At 36.3% G+C, this 16303-nt stretch overlaps 1 pseudogene; it reads left to right on the forward strand.

Annotated features, from left to right (window-relative positions):
- Positions 1–3899: 3899 nt before the first annotated feature.
- On the forward strand, positions 3900–13563 carry LOC139855478 (disease resistance protein RUN1-like; annotated as a pseudogene).
- Positions 13564–16303: the final 2740 nt, after the last annotated feature.

Here is a 16303-nt window from a genome sequence, read left to right on the forward strand (position 1 = left end):
GATGACTGGGTGAGCTGCGCCAGGTTCGCCAATCGGAAACTGCCGTGTGGCGGGGTTGGTGTAGACTCAGAGTCAAGGTGTATCGTCTTGTCCTTTGACTCGGCGGTAGATTTAAGGTCCGGATTGACCCGCGGTGGGTTGTGATGCATCTCTTCAGCATGCTCTGCGTATTAATAAATGGTTAAATACATGCAAACTTAAGTATGCGGTATGCGCGATGGGGGAACGCTTACCAGAAGATGGGGGAGGTAGATTCGCTGAACGGGGCTCGATGGGAACGAAGTTGTCGTTCAGCTTATCCTCCCTCTGCTTGGGAGTGAGTTTTTTCTTCTTCAGTTGGGGTTGGGAGGCTTCGGCGGCCTTGCGTTTATTACCGGAGGTGGCAGGTGCATTCTCGCCAACATTCTCCTGCTCCAACTGCTCATTCACATTCTGCTTGTGGAAGGAAATGCCCGCAATCACCTCTGCAGTCAGTACTTTCTCCATCTTCATCTCTGCAAACATGTACGCATGCGTTAGCATATATAAATAGCAAACTGTTATATTAGTACGTGATCATACTCTTCCTACCCTTTCCATCCGGTCCGACTATGACTGGACGCACATCTTCCCATGGCCAGTGTGCGGAGATCTTCCCTAACCGCAACATTACGTTCCCGTATGACCGGTGCACCATCTGTGCGTTAGCGCACTCCGCCAATAGCTTTGTTTCCACGTCATCAAGGACCGGGGTTTTGTTCACATCCTTCTCCACCTTCTCGCACCATATAAGCGTTTGCGGAAAATTGGTACCAACTACAGTTTGGTCAATGTAAAAGAACGTTTCTTTCCAGTTACCCGCATTCGACTTTGGGGTTTTTGTGAAATTTTGTCGGGCGAAGAAGGTGAACCAGGATTTGTGGTGATTGGCCAAGCGGTATAGATGATAGAAAACTTTGACAAGCGGTACCTTGTTGAGTGCGACGCACCACATCTCAAACAGTACTATTTTACCTATGGCATAAGGGTGTAGTTGCCCTAATCCCACTCTGAAGTGGTCTAGTACGCCTAGGAAGAAGTCGGAGGGGGGAACCCTAAAGTTGCCGTGCTTGAACGCATGTTCGTAGATGGCCACCTTCTTCTCCGGTGGCTCGTGAGCACGCTGATTAGACAAGGGTGGCACCGGATTGTACTTCGCTAACGGTGGGTATTGTTTGACTAAGTAATCAATGTGTTTATGCTCTATAACCGATCTAACACTATCTACATAGGTTTCGTTAGCCTTAGTCATTTTCTATAGAGTGGTTGGAGAATTACTAACCTTTAGACGGTGACCAGAATATTTAGGATTTGATCAGAATTAAATATAGCAGCGTATTGGGGAAGCTTGGAGCTGAAAAATGGAAATGTGTGTGAATTGGGGCTATTTATAGTGAAAATTTGGAGTCATGGGGTGGAATGGTGTGATCGTGGCTGTACACGTGTTACGCGATCAACGGGTTGCATTTTCAGTGCGCGCGTGGATGTCAGTTGGGTATTGTTACCTATGAGCGCGTGGCTGACACGCGCCTGCCAACTGCCACTTTACGTCTTGTCAGCCGAATGGGATTCTGCGACAGTGACAGGCATTAAATGACCTCGAAACGCACGCAGAACATTGAATGCTAGCCGTTTTCTTGTTTTTTCCGCTTAATAGTTTGATATCATATGTCTTGCGCCATATAACATCAAACTGGGGGGACATAATGATACCACAACCCGCATGCGCACCCCATATATATGCGGGCACCCACTGGTGTGCGTATGCGTGTACTCACGTGCGTTATGCGGTAAACGGATTCGCATCTAATGCCTTTGTTCCCGGTACAGCGATTACTTGGCTATCAAGTAAATATCTTTTCCATAATTACACCCGTGATTTGGGGGAGTTCGTTATGGAAAGGATTGCCATTATCTCGGATGGTTCTAGAATTAGGGTTTGCCTATATATACAAACCCTAACTATCATTCTAAACACAACCACGTTACGTAACCATTATCTGTTACTCATCTTACGTAATCAGCATCATCTCTCAAGGTTAACAGGTTAGTTCTTTATTAAACTAGCACCTACAACCTTATTTGGGGCCTTCTGATCAGCGACCGCTATCAAAGGTGGACTTAATCACTTGGCCACCCCGCCGACATCATCATGTCGGCCAGGGTTATTCACGGTAGCCGGACCGGAGAGCCTTGTTCTAAGATCCTTAAACCTCACTTTACGCGTTGAACATGCATATTACTTCTATGGTTAAAATATGCATGATCAGTAATGATCCTTTCTCCCAAAATCGTCATCTTCATCTGCAGCGATTATCATCATCTTCATCCGTCAATCATGTAACGTCTCTGTCGTAGGTGATATTATTCAGCGATTATTCATATTAGTATCAACATGTATGAAAACACTTACTACAAATGAGTATATCTTTTTAAAAAGTTTCGTTTTAACAAACCCGTGAATTCACGGGTCTTTTAACTAGTTTTAAAGAAATATGTAATATGTAATTTATGAGTTTAAGAGGGTAAAAAAATGATATTTTCACTAAATTTAACCAATAACAAACAACAACAAAACCCGTAATACAAGTCATTTCTTCACTCAAAGTGAAAACACTCTCAAAATAGAAAGTCATCTCCCTCTTCAACGGATAGAGATATTGATTCCGAGTGAACCGCCAATGAGTAGAATTTTTTTTTTATAAAAATAAAAATAAAATGAAGACACCATTTTGATAAAATCAAATTTTCCATGAGTTTTAAATCCTGCTAAAATTTCCATCTCTTTCACTAAATTTAACCGTGACTTTATTACTGTACTAGATAAACTACCCCTTCAACCTAACTGTTTTATGTTTGCTACGAGTAATTGTTTAATTTTGTCTCAACTGAAGTAATCGTTAATATATACTTGTATGATCTACACTATCAGTCAGTCCATAAGAAGCAATTGTGTAAATAAAAGAATACTTTTGTTCAGTTTAAGACTTTCATCTCCAATAGCAACATAATAAAGCTCAATTTCATACTGGAAACTCTATGTTAATGTTGTTAAACCAAGTCTCTCAATCCATGACTACGAATCAATACACATCTGGTTAAAATCAGATTGGAAATTGATATGAATTACAGGACTCATTTGATTAATTTGTATTCGAAATGTAGTGTTTTTGAGTTTGCACGCAAGGTGTTTGATGAAATGCCTCAAGTGGATTTGGTTGGTTGGTTAGTCTGCTTTGATATCTGGTACGTGCAGAATGGATATGGTTAAGAGGTTGTCACTACCTTTAAGAGAATGCTTTGGTTGAGTATTGGATTACAAGTTTTCATTTCCTGGTGTTTAAAAGTGTATGCGATGAACAAGGATATCATTTGAGCTATATAGATGCATGAAATTGTGGTGGTGGCTGGTTTTGAATTCGATGTTTTTGCAAATACTTTGGTGGTACTATTATTAGGAATTTTATTACTTTTGTAACCATCAATATAGAACAGTCAATGGAGGTTATACGATGAACACATCGGATAATAATCAAAAGGGTAGAATTTTTATCTTCTTTAATTTGGTGTGTTCTGACCAAAATCTAGTGTGTGGGGATTACCTCCCTTGTAAAATTGGTGGATCAATATCCAAGTAATTTCTTACCTTACTCATTTTGATTATATGTTTTGTGATGTGATTATCATCATGTTGACCCAATATTAAATTAGTGGTGGAATAAATATAAGGTTGAAATAAGATAAACTATATTAGTTAACAATGAAAATGATGATGCCTGACATATATGTATGTATTTGAAGTTATTAGACGACTTTTGAGTAGTTCATATTCCATCTTATTTTCACAGATCTTACAGTTTTTTAGTTCCATCTACTTTCAAATGGCTTCCTTTAGAAACATAGCTCCTCCAAGAGCTAATGGTAGCATGTATGACGTATTTCTAAGCTTTAGAGGCGAAGATACTCGTCATGGTTTTACCGATCATCTTAATGAAGCGTTAAAGCTAGCAGGGATTTTGACATTTAGAGATAGTGATGATGCCGAAAGAGGTGAAAAACTGAAGCCAGAAATTGAGAAAGCAATCAAATCATCTGATGCTTCAATAATTGTATTGTCTGAAAACTATGCAACTTCAACTTGGTGCCTTGATGAACTTTCATTGATCCTTGACCAAAGGAGAGATTGTAATCATTTCGTTTTACACTTTTTTATCATGTGGATCCTTCAGATGTTGGTAAACATAGAGAAAGATTCATGATTGAAGCTAAGCCCTCCGGACGGTGGACCGAAGATAATGTCAATAGGTGGAAGGCCGCCCTTACAGAGGTTGCAAGTGTGATTGGCATGCCTCTTGTTGGTACGTTATTTGTAATATCACTTTTCTTTTTCGTAATATAATAAAAGTATGCCTGGGAAACGGGTCGGGTTGGGTCGGGACCCAAATGGGTTTGGGTCGAAATGGGTCATGGGTCAAAACGGGTCAGAATTTAAATGGGTCAAACGGGTCGGGTCGGGACCCGGGTTGGGTCTGAGTGGGTCGAGACCGAAACGGGTTAGGTCGGGTCGAGAACCATTTTGTTCAATAAAAAATCTAGTTTTAAATATTATTTTTATCATTTTTATTAATTTTTATTATTTTTATTTTTTATTTTTATTAATTTTTATTTTTTATTTTATTTTGAAAAATTACATCGTGCAACTAAAATTCAAAATTTTACAATTCGACCCGTTGGACCCATATACTAGACCTGTTGGACCCGTTTCTATTTGTTGGACTTGGTGGATTTGAACCCGATTGACCCATTTCTTATTTTTTGTCTAATATCCAATATGTTTTAAAAAACCTCATTGGACCAATTTTTTGGGATGCACATCTCAAAAACTGGAAACTTTACAACTCGCCCCGTTGGACCCATATGCAAGGCCCATTAGACCCAAATTGAGCACTTTGGGTTTGGTTTGCCAGGTATAAATAAAAGTAATAATTGTTTCAGGCTGTATACTTTGGATCATGATAGTTCATAAGTAGTCAACAATAGGAGGGTAGCAGTTACAATATGTAAATCGAGTGTTTCGGGTCAACTACTAATCTCTACTATCAAGTTATAGGTTGGTTTGGGTTCATTGTATTTTGTGCATTATTTTTAAACATAAAAAATTGGTTATCAAAATTTATTTTGTTGTCAAACAACTTCTAATGCCATGTGCTGAAGTACTCATTAGTTTTTTTGTGTGTTACAGGTCCGAAGTTATATTTGAAAAGGAGGTTGTCAACCTAATTTACAATAGACTTGCTCGTAAACATATTTATATTCCACACAACGTAACAGGGATGGATGCTCGATATGAAGAGATATTTGATTCCTGGTTAAGACAATCATCTGAAGATGAATTTTTGGTAATTCACGGCATGCCAGGAAGTGGCAAGTCAACGTTGGCCCGCTACATCGTACAATCTTATGGTCAGCATTATGAAAGTTATAGTATTGTTGAAAATATTGGAACTAGATGTGGACATGAAATGATAAAACTACAACAACAACTTTGCTTTGATATTTCAAAGGGCAAGGACATAAAAATACTTTCTGTTTGTCAGGGTACCGCTCAGATTGAAACGCTCTTGAAAAAGACAAAAGCACTTATTGTTCTTGATGACGTTGTTAAAGAGGATCAATTGGAAGATTTACTTGGCTCATGTAATATTAATAAAGAAAGCAAGGTTATAATCACCTCGGACAATAATATAGGTAATTGGTTTACGTCTCGATCTAAGAGGTGTCAAGAGTACAAGATGGAAAAACTGAGCAATGATGAATCGTTAGAGCTTTTAAGCCTTCATGCTTTCCGGTCTAAGATTCCAAAAGATGGTTACAATGAGCTTGCTCAACAAGTGGTACAGTATTGTGATGGAAATCTGCTGGCTCTTAGAGTGTTAGGATCCTCGTTGTCTCAAAAAGACACTATCGCATTATGGGAGAGTGAATTGAGTTCATTTGAAAAAAGTTTTCATGACGATATTTATAATGTACTAAAAAAAGTTCTTCATTCGTTACCTGACTTGGAGAGAGAGTTGTTTTTGCATATTGCTTGTTTCTTTGTTGCCGAAGATGTGGATTACGTGGTTAATATACTGGAGCCTGATTACTCTGCCAAGTCTAGAATCGAAACTCTAATTAAGAGATCCCTTTTGTGTGTTACAGCTGAAAATAAAATAATGATGCATAGTTTGCTACAAGCTATGGGGAGAACCTTTGTGGATCGAGAATCTCCAACAGCTGCCAAACGTAGTAGAGTTTGGCGTAACAAGGACTCTTATGATATGCTGAGAAGAAAAAAGGTGAGATGCTTATATTTCTATGTGGAAGTTTTTACTTACTTTTTCTACTTAAGCTAACCCCTCCAGTTCATCCAGGGGCGGAAATAGCTTAAAATTTTGGATCTTTTTATTTTGCCCCTAACTCAAAAGTCCATGACCCAAAAGCCTCCGTCGTTTTCATTGTTGGACTCTTTAATTTGAAGAAAAAAGGTTGTATTATGCCAAAAAGCCTCCATATTTTGCCCCTAACCCAAAAGCCCATGACCCAAAAGGTTGTATTTTGCCCAAAAGCCTCCATATTTTGCCCCTAACGCAAAAGCCCATGACCCAAAAGTTTGTATTTTCATGGAAGAATGGAAGGAAAAAATTTACACTGAATGTGAGCGCTTTTATAATAAATTTCGCCTCCGGTGAAATAAATTCTCGGTTTCTCCTCTGGTTTCATCTAACAGTTGGTTCTTTTGTTATTTTGATTTAGAGTTCAAGAACCTTAGGTCTAGCACTTGATATTCAAATGATGATGAAAGAGAACGGTTTCGAATCTAGTCAATTACAAGAGGTACCATTTACTTTTTTTAACGGCCTTAATTTGATTTATTAATATCTAATTTTCTTTAAACAAAAAGGAATACCTCTCCAATATCCTGTTTATACACTAGCTTATTCATATTGGTCATTTGGATTCCTTAGTTACGTAAGTGATTGTCCGGTTAGGTTGACTTATTCTTCATTTGATTGCTCTTAAGGGTAACTATCTTTTAAAAAAATATTTTATAAGTTATTGCACATATGATTGTTTTTAACATTTAAAAGTGATTTTAATTTTACATATATACTAAAGCATATTAAATCTATTCCGCTGTATGTTTTTTTTCTCTTAATCTTGATTATATATATATATATATATATATATATATATATATATATATATATATATATATATAGGGTCATAATCAAGAGGGAAGCACTTTTTTGAGGGGAAGGGGGAAGCAATTTTTTTTTTCTTTTTTTGAAAAAACTTTGTTCACGAACATTATAGATTAGATGAAAATATGAACATTTAAAAAAGACACTTTGTGATGAATGTCATTATTTTGGCGGGAAAACGCTCGAAGAAAAAAATAAAAACATTCAATGCATTGAATGTTTTGCTGCTGAGTTTATTTGCATCGTTCTGTTTTCATCTTGTGTGAAGTGTTTTTTTCGAATTTAGCCCAATTTAGAGTTTAGGGTATAGGGTTTTCGGGTTTACGGTATATATTGGGAAGATCCGGCGCTAAGTACCCCTTTGGGGGATAAGGGATAAACAAATTTGATTTTTTTTATATCTTTAAGATTAGAGTTCAAATTACAAAAAAAAAAAAAAAAAATGAGATTAGTATACATTGTGTAGATTCAGGAAATAAATAATTTTTTTTTACACCTTGTTATCACACATTGATGTATGATAGGAGGTTATCATACATCCGATGTATGATAACCAAAACTAATGAAAAATGACTAGATGAAAAACAATGTTTAGGGTTTAGTAATTAGAGTTTAGGAATTAGGGTTTAGGGTTTAGATTTCGGGTTTTGATTGAGTTTTTAACACGAACGGTTTAGAGTTTAGGATTAAATCCAAAGCCCTAAACTCTAAATCGAGCTAAATTGTAAATAAATAAAAACCTCACAGTAGTTTATCATACATCTGATGTATAATTATAGTATTATTATTATTATTTTTATTTTTTTTTTTTGTATTATTTATGAATCTAAACAATGATTATTAACCCCAGAAATTGAAAAATCTAAAATCTAGCCTCTAATCTTAAATATATAAAAAAACAAATTTGCTTATCCCCTTATCCCCAAAAGGGTCCTTATCCCTTGATCTCTCCCCTTGTTAGTACATGCGTGTCATAGGCTATAAAGTGGGATCTAGTTTAATTTAATAGAGATGATACAAAGATTTTATAATTTGAATAGCGAGAAAGTGGGATCACTACCATACTGAATATGTTGACATGTCTTGATAACTAGGATATGTAGAAAAGCTAACTAGGACAAAGTATTTGTACATGATCATAAAATTGAAAAGCGGTACTAATCTAATCTGCTCATATTTACTTGTTTCACTTTCCTGATTTTATCTCACATTTTTGTGTACTCAACAGCTTCCAACCGATGCACTTGAGAAGATGGATGAACTGAAGTTGCTCAAGCTCAGTTTTGTGAAACTCAGGGGATCATACAAGGATTTATCTGTACATTTAAGATTGCTCTGTTGGGTTGGATTATGTGAAAGTATGATCCATACTGAGATATTCATGGGGAACATGGTTGCTTTAGATATGAGCTATAGCTGCTTGAAAGAATTTGAACCACCTACGGTAGGAAATTTATAGCCTGCTTTTTAGGGCGTGGACTTTTGAGCGCTCAGTTTTTTAAGGTCCTCATATAGATGTACAATGCTAACTTGATCTTGTAACTTCTGCAACAGGTTCTTCATTCACTAAAGATTCTAAATCTTAAGGAGTCGCTTAGTCTCTTTAAAATACGCAATATTGACCTGATCCCTAATCTTGAGAATTTGATTCTCTGCAACTGTCGCAATCTGTTTCATGTTTGTAGATCCATTGGTAACCTTGAAAGTCTGTATTGAACATGACAGGGTGTTTAAAGCTGAACAAGAGGGAGCATAGACATACAACGGTAGACATCGAAGCTTCCACTTCTGGTGAAGCAAGTACAGAAGAGCCGCCCTTTCCCTTGCCACATTTATTACAAACGTTATTTCTCAATGAATGCAATCTTGAGTCCACTGATCATTTTCCTCTGAGTTTCAATCATCAATCATCTTTGCAATATATGAATCTGGGCAGTGGTCTATTTGATATTCTGCCTAGTTACAGTCATCTTAGAAACCTGCTGGTTCTCGACTTAAGAAACTGTACAAGACTTAAAACACTTCTATTTCTCCCAATTCAACTTGCGGAACTGTATATATATGACTGTACATCATTAGAGAAAATTACTTTTGAATCAGGTCTATTCGCATTGTAAGAGTTTGGTTATGAAGGCTGCTGTATTTTGTCTGAAGTTCAAGGCTTTGTTAAGTTGTTCCTGGTTTCCAAACTTGATGAAACTGATTTGGGACACTTGATTTGGGTGAAAGAATATCAAAATCATGAGGTGACCCTGGTTGGTGATTGCCACCTCACCAAAGGTAGAAGTTGCTATCTTCAGGTAATATATTTCTCTAAAACTACCACCCTGCTAAGTTGTTAATGTACAAATGAATGAAATTTTTTGGCCTCGTGCTGCAGATGTTGTATGAATTCAATATAATGAGCACATCTCTACCAGACATAAATCATCCAAAACTGACTCCTAGTTATACATCACAATCGACAACTTTGTCCTTTAGTGTGCCTTCATGTCCAAGGAGCAGTTTTCTCAAGGGAATGAATGTAATTTTCAGATATGCAGTATCCGGTGAGGATATGGTGTGGTCTGCTAAAATCAGTATGACTAATAATGATGATTTGATCTACAGTCCTAAAGTATTTGGGAAACCTGAATCTGGTGAAGTCGGTATATGGTTAAGCTATTGGCCAATTGGAAACATTTTGGATGTTGGAGATGAAGTTATTGTGTCTATTGTTGTCATAAGCGGTTTGGAAATACTTGAATGTGGTGCAAGCCTGGTGTACACTGATGAAGATGTGGCAAGTGATGTCTCGGAAATCAAAACGGGGTGGGCAGAAACATTTGGAAGAGACTTGTCTGGATTTCAACTAAGCAAAGGATCATACTTTCTTTGTCAGCGTGATTTTTACAAGTTAATGGAGATTGGGAGACTTACTCCTGGATGGTTAAGTATATTAGTTGGTTATACCATTGACGATACAGGTACACATCTCTTTCAAGAATCTAAATTTGTGTTTTTGGTAATCTAATCTCATGTAAAATACTGAAAATGTTACCAAATAGCTTCTTGTGAGTTCGAGTCCCGTCATGGACAAAAAGGGTGTGTGTGTTTGCTGCTCCAAAAACAAGTACTGAAAATGTTTCTGATACCAAATGTTGCTCTAGCGGTACGTGGATGGAGAATGACGGGCCGACCTCAACAATCATATCAGTCATTTACAGGACTGAAAACTGGTAGCTTCATCGTCAATAATTCAGGAAAGGTAAATATATCTCTAAATGTTAAAACAAAATCTCTTTGATGATTCTAAAACAGTCAACCACTTATAGTTAAGTTACCTAAAAGAACATGAATTCATCTAAAATAGTTGTCAATTCGCACGGCGTGAATGAAGGCTGAGGAAGATGAGATTAAAAAATATTGTTTGAGGAAGACAACATGCCCTATGTATTTTATTTTGGGCCAAACTTCCTTTATGTATTATATTAACAGGCCTATTAGGAATAAAGTAGGTTTTTCGATCAAATTTAGTACTTTGTTTAATTTAATTTAGTTTTTTTCACTTTATTTAGTTATAATATTTATATTTATTTTAGTTGTTATTTGTTTCAGTTTATTATTGATTATTTTAATTTCTTAATTAAAGAATACAAAGAAATTTTTCTCACTTCACTTTTTCAGCATCAGTCTTCTCACACAACAACTACGAACACTGACAGTGAACTAGTCATCATTCCTGTTGCTCTATGGGAAAAAATGATTTTGACTTCGAGTTCATCTGAAAACGATGACCGTAGAGGTTCCAAGGTATATATCTTCTCTCTATGTTATTTTGTATTTTTAAATAAATGCAGCATTGAGAGTATGGGTGGGTCACGGTTCTTGTTTGATCTATGTGGTTATTTAGTCACCTTTTATTTCTCTTCCTAATGCTCTTCCTTTTCGTTACTACCGTTTGAGTCACTTTCATCACTAGTAGATCCACAAGATGAATTCTTGACTTCATCTTGTAGTTATAAAAGGATCGAGTTGCATTTATTGGGGTTGTAGAAATGTAAAATTGGATTTTCAAGTTGACTCGGGGCCAATCTTATCAAAAATATATACAACAACAACAACAACAACAAAATCCAATACCACATAAGTGGTGTATGGGGAGGTGAAATGTAGACAATCTTTCCCCTATCCGAGAATAAAGACAAGTCATTTCTCCACCCAGAGTGAAAACACACACCCTCAAAAGTACAGAAAGTCATCCATCTCTCTATTCGATGGATAGAGAGATTGCTTCCGAGTGGACCTCCGACCAATAAGTAGGAAAAAAATTGAAAAACAATAATTAAAAAATAAAAGTGAGACACCATGAAAATGGTAAAATCAAATTTCCATGAGTTTTAAATCTTGCCTGAAATTTAATTTAGGCTCTAAGAGTCAGTCAAGTCGCCAATAAATATACGCTTACTGTTGACTCAATAACTAGAGCCGTTTATCAATATATATATATATATATATATATATATATATATATATATATATATATATATATATATATATATATATATATATATATATATATATATATATATATATACACATATACATATATAGTGGTAGGATCAAGAGGGAAGTAACCAATCGGGGGGAAGCAAAATCTTTTTTTTTTCTTCGTTTTTTGAAAAAACTTTGTTCACGGACATTATAGATTGGATGAAAATATGAACATTTAATAAAGACACTTTGTGATAAATGTTTTTATTTTGGCGGGAAAATGCTCGAAGAACTAATATATAACAATTATCGTGTTATTCGAGCGTATGTTGAGGTTTTAGATATTAGGGTTTAGATATTAGGGTTTAGAAATTTAGGGTTTAGGGTTTATATTTAGGGTTTAGATTTAGGATTTAGATTGAGTTTTTAACACGAACGGTTTAGAGTTTAGGGTTTAGGGTTTGATGTTTTGGGTTTATTCCATAAACCCAAAACACCAAACCCTAAACCCTAAACCCTAAACTCTAAATCGGGCTAAATTTTACTTCACAAAACATGGAAAAAAAACGTTAACATTCTTCACGAACAATATAATCTTGAATGTTATTTTTGTCGATCGTTTTCCCGCCTAAATAATAACATTCATCACGAAGTGTCTTTTCTAAATGTTCATATTTTCGTGTGATCTTGATGCCTGAAAAAAAAATCCAAAAAAAAGGAAAAAAAAAAAATTTTTGCTTCTCCCCGCTTCCCCCCGATTGGTTACTTCCACATTGATCCTGCCTATATATATATATATATATATATATATATATATATATATATATATGAGAAAAGGGAATGTGTGGCTGTTCTATAGGCAAGTTAAGTATAGAACTCATTTACTAGTGGTTACTACAATTTGTATTTTATATTATTAAAAAAAATATAGATATACCATTTTGTTAAAAAGAAAACAAATAACCCGCTGTACCCTTCTCGACCCTTCAGTTTCCATTATATATATATATATATATATATATATATATATATATATATATAGAGAGAGAGAGAGAGGAGGGTTCAATTGAGAACTAAAGAAAAAGCAAGAACTGGAAGAATCATTTTAAACCACTAGATTGATTAGATCAATGGCTTGGATTGAATGGAATATTCATCATTATTAATCTATTAAATCTAAACTAAAAAGGGTATTTCTGGAGACTAAAATTACCCGGAGCATTCCATTTGCGTATTCGTATAACATAACTGTAGGAGCAGTTGAGAAAAAATCAGAAGCGGTTTCAAAATCAAATTAAACATGATAAAACTACTTTTTTGAATGATTAAACTGGAAATCCCCAATTTGTAGTCTAATTATCTATCTGGGTGTGATCGCCACTGAAAAAAAAAAACCATGTAAATCTAAATCTACTTTTTAAGAGTTCACATCTGCATCGTAAGCATTCAAGGATTGTTCATTCAAAGGCTAAAAAAAAGTCTACATCCAAACGATCAATAAGTAAGGTAGGATATGTTCATTTGTTTTATTTTAATTAACATTCTATTGATTTTATTTGGTTTTATGTTATAATCATTGTTTTTTTTTGTTACAGTGAGTAGTTAGTGGATGCTGGAGATGAAAAGCCTAAAACTAAACAAAGTGGTTCATTCAGGTTAACGACATATATTATATTTTATAGAAAATATTATGTATATCTTTTATTGTTTATTGATGATTGTACGTATCATGTAATTTAGGCAAGTTGTTAGCCTTGTACATTTTGGCGTCATGTGGGCGGATGCTCCTGTATCAACATACCAATCTGGAGCAGATGTATTACATTGAGCTTGAAAGGCCTGAGCAAGATTTGCATCGATGACAGTAGGATTCCGACCAAACTTCTTAATAACAAGTCTCCATATGAGTTGCTATTTTCATCTATGCCAAATTATGGGAATTTTCGGGTATTTGGATGTTGTGTATACCCGTATCTTCGTGATTACTCATCAAATAAACTTTCTCCCCGAAGTGCTACATGTGTTTTTCTTGGTTATTGTTCTCAATACAAGGGTTACAAATGTCTTGATTTATCTACGAATCGGATTTATACTACTCGTCATGCTCAGTTTGATGAGCAATCGTTTCCGTTCAAAGGAACTTCGGCATCTAAAGTTACAAAAGACATTTTACTTTTGTCTACTTATTGTGATGGTACCATATTACAACCGGTACAAACTGTTTCCTGTCCTGATTCGACTACATTGGTTGAAACTACCCCATGTGATTTGTGTTCTGATGAGCCTCTTTGCACTCCTGATACAACATCAACTGATAATATACCTCCTACTATGCCTTCACCAGCTCAACCTAGTCAACCTACTGTTGCGCATTTAAATGAGCAACCCACAGCTCCCACAAATAACCATCCAATGCGTACTCGTTCAAAGGCAGGTATCTTTAAACCTCGTCACATTGCGAATCTTTCACATGTTTCCACATCTCCGTTACACCATGCTCTTTTCACAAATGTTGAGCCCAGAGGTTTTAAGTCTGCCGCAAAAGATCCCAAGTGGTACGATGCCATGTGTGACGAGATGAAGGCTTTAAAAGATAATCATACTTGGGATTTAGTTCCTAGACCTGCGCACTCTAATATTGTAGGGTCAAAATGGGTATTTCGTACCAAGTTTCTTGCAGATGGTACTGTTGATAAATTTAAAGCTCGTCTTGTTGCTCAAGGGTTCACTCAGCTTCCAGGTCTTGATTATTCGGCCACTTTTAGTCCCGTAGTTAAAGCTTCTACGGTTCGGGTTATTTTGTCTATTGCAGTACTAAACAAGTGGTCATTACATCAGCTTGATGTTAAAAATGCTTTCTTAAATGGAACTCTTTCGGATACTGTTTACATGGAACAGCCCCCAGGGTTTGTTAATCCACAGTTTCCTAATAATGTTTGTCATCTCAAAAAGGCTCTTTATGGTTTAAAACAGGCACCGAGGGCATGGTTTCAACGCTTGAGCTCTTTTCTTACTAGCATTGGATTTTCTTGTAGTCGAGCAGATACTTCTCTATTCATCTTCAAAAAGGGTCCAAATGTTTTATACTTATTAGTATATGTTGATGATATTATCCTTACTGGAAATAATCATAGTCTCATGCGGATGTTTATTTCTCGGCTCAATAAAGAGTTTCTCATTACCGATCTCGGTAAACTTAGTTATTTTCTTGGTCTTGAAGTATCATACCATGGATCTGGTCTCTTTCTCAGCCAATCTAAATACGCTCATGATATTCTTACTCGAGCTAAAATTTTAGATGCCAAACCTGCTACCACGCCTCTATCTACCTCGACATATTTTACTAGTCAAGGTTCACCTTTTTCAGATTCTACTCTTTATCGTTCTCTAGTTGGCGCTCTTCAATATCTCACTATTACCCGCCCAGATATCTCATATGCGGTTAATCAAGTGAGTCAATTTCTTCAAGCTCCTACGATCGATCACTACCAAGCTGTTAAAAGAATTCTGCGCTATGTTAAAGGCACTTTGTCGTATGGTCTTAATTTTTCACATGTGTCTTCTCCGAATCTTTTGGGTTATTCGGACGCAGATTGGGCAAGATGTATTGAGACCCGACGATCTACTTATGGTTACTCCATCTTTCTTGGTGGTCGTCTTGTATCATGGAGTGCTAAAAAGCAGCCTACGGTATCGCGTTCTAGCTGCGAATCCGAATGCCGAGCCTTAGCTAACACTGCTTCTGAAATCATATGGATTACTCATCTTCTTCGTGAGCTTTTTGTTTTGCCTTCCGGACGACCAACAATTTTATGTGATAGCCGTAGCGCTCTCTTCTTAAGCCAAAATCCAATATCTCATAAGCGTGCTAAACATATTTGTAACACCGGCAATTTTTTTTTTTTTTTTTTAAAAACACAGCGGAAGACTTTATTAACAAACACACTATAAGTCGCGTCATTACATTAATCTGAGTAATTAAGTTTAAGTTTACACAACGGTGTTACGTTATCACAAAACATTATTTATACAAAAGACCACATCAGAGTTGGGTTGTCAAACGTGTCTTCTGCAACAGCACCCATCCCGACTAGCAGTACCTAAACCTGCAAAAGGGGGAAACATGTGGGGGATTAGCGCACCGCTAAGTGAATGAAATCTATCTAACAGATATAGCTTAAGCCACACACAAGCTATATACTAACAACAACACTTGCTAACTACCAACTAGCATACAATAAGACAATACGAGGATCGGCGGCTTGTACGAGCACACGACTCTCAGCTGATCGGGCCTGAGTCTACCGATAGTCCCTGCTACTCAATTCACAGTATAGTTATCCAGATGCAGGGGATGCATCATTCACACTATACTCCACAATCAGTAGCCTATGGACCCAACCTCCCCTAGGCACGGTTGACCTCATACGGGCTCTAACCTCTCCTAGGCACGGTCTCGAGTCCCCAGTCTCCCTAGGCCCGACTGGTGCCATTCACACAGTGTACACATAATTCACATACAACATCAGGCAAACGATATTATTCTATCATAGCAATTCCTACACTAT

This window comes from Rutidosis leptorrhynchoides, chromosome 1, assembly GCF_046630445.1.
Source record: "Rutidosis leptorrhynchoides isolate AG116_Rl617_1_P2 chromosome 1, CSIRO_AGI_Rlap_v1, whole genome shotgun sequence".
NCBI lineage: Eukaryota > Viridiplantae > Streptophyta > Magnoliopsida > Asterales > Asteraceae > Rutidosis > Rutidosis leptorrhynchoides.